We start from the raw sequence: 1,970 nt of genomic DNA on the forward strand, positions 1-1,970 counted from the left end.
AACACAAAAGATACAAAAGACTTTACAGTTTTATCTTGAAAAGTCTCCTTGTCTAGGGCCATGCTACCTTGAACAAGCCCGATCCTGTCTGAGCTCGGAAGCTGAGCAGGGTGGGGCCTGGTTAGTATTTGGATGGGAGACCACGTAGGGAGACCAGGTGCTGTAGGTGTAAAAAAATACAATAAAATAAGGGATCGTAAGATGACAAGGTCCTTGCAGTCTGAGAGGTCAACCAAGGGTTGCCTCGCCTAAAAAAAAAAAAGTCTCCTTATTTCCTCTCCCTGCATCGCACTCCCTTGGAGTGCGTCAGAATTAAAACATGCTGTGTTTTCCTTTCTAGGCCTTAGACTACACATGCAAGATTTACATATTCTGTATTTTGTGGCTTTTTTGTTGTTGTTGTTGTTGTTCTTTTACAAAACTGTCAGCAAATTCCTGGAGTGCTAGCTTCATGAGGCAGGAATTCATGTCTGTTGGTTTGAAGGTGTATCGACAGAGGCTGGCACATAGTAGATGCTCAACAAATATTGTTGAATGGTAGGTTTTCGTTTTTCATATTGCTTTTTTTCCCTTTTCTTACTATGCGTTGGAGATGACCTCACATAAGTGCCTGGAAAGCTCCCCCAGTGTTTTTTGACAGTTGCATCAAGTAGTGCATTCGCGCATGGACCATCTTATATTTAACCAATCAAGGGGAATATTTTAAACTTTTTACTGAAGCAGAAAGGGTTCAGATCCTAATTTTACAAGGCTCCAGTTTTCACACCCATGTAACCAGCACCCAGCTTAGGAAAAAAAAATATTGCCAGCATACCAGAAGCCCTCAGGCCCAAGGAGGGCCTATCAGTATTATTATTATTTTTCTTATTATTTATGCCTACAGCACCTGGTCTTCCCAGGTGGTCTCCCATCCAAGTACTAACCAAGCCCAACCCTGTTTAGCTTCCAAGATCAGATATCGGCCTTGTTCACTGCGCCATGGCTGTAAACTGTGGATTATGGCTCCACTGGGGTGAGCCCGGGACCTTCTTCATGTAAAGCAGACGTGCTAGCTGCTATACCATGGAACCATGTCCTACATGCACACATTTAAACTGAAGAAAAACATAAAGAGGAAATCTTAAGCAATGAAATAAAACATCTTCTCAATACAGAAAGGATAAGAATTCAGTGGACTTATAATTAGCGACCATGCAAGTAAAAGAGAGTGGAGTGAAATATTTAAAAGTGTTGAAAGAAAATCTCCCACCAGTGTAAAATTATCTATTCAATTAAATAATTCTTCAAAAATGAAAAAACACTAAGATAAATACAAATGGCAGGATGTAACAACAGACCAGTCCTGCAAGAAATGTTCAAGAAAAGTTCTTTGTAAGAAAAAAAGATATGTCATAAATTTTGTTCTACATAAAGAAAGAAAGAATGTCAAAAAACAAATATATGAAAATTAAATATTTTATTCTTCTCATTTTTAATTTATCTAATAAATAACTCTGTTCAAAGTAATAATAGTAACAATGTATTGAGTGATTATAGCATATGGATAAGGGAAATGAATGACAGCACTGTCAAAAAGAATGGAAGGGAGGAATTGGGAATATCCTGCTATAAGGTGACTGTGCTATATATGAAGTGCTCAAGCATTATCTAAAGACAGATTTAGACTAATTGAAAAGGTATATTGGAAACTGTAGTAAACTAAGAGATCACTTCAAAAAATAATCGATATGATAATAAATGAACTAAATAAAATTATATAAAATGTTCAACTAAAACGATAGAAGGCAGAAAAATAGCTGGTGGGGGAAGAAACAAAGAGGAAATGTAATGAGTAGAAAACAGTTACAAACATGATAGGTATTAATCTGACTCTAAAAATAAACACTTAAAATGTGAATGGTCTAAAAGTACCAATTAAACAACGGAGATTATCAAAGTCTATAATAAAACAAGACTCAACTGTATGTCAT

The 1,970-nt window shown here is 36.5% G+C and overlaps 1 pseudogene; it reads left to right on the top strand.

Moving 5' to 3' along the window:
- Positions 1 to 50: 50 nt before the first annotated feature.
- LOC111730994 lies at positions 51 to 169 on the top strand (annotated as a pseudogene).
- Positions 170 to 1,970: the final 1,801 nt, after the last annotated feature.

Source organism: Pteropus vampyrus, unplaced genomic scaffold, assembly GCF_000151845.1.
Source record: "Pteropus vampyrus isolate Shadow unplaced genomic scaffold, Pvam_2.0 Scaffold10, whole genome shotgun sequence".
Taxonomy (NCBI): Eukaryota; Metazoa; Chordata; class Mammalia; order Chiroptera; family Pteropodidae; genus Pteropus; species Pteropus vampyrus.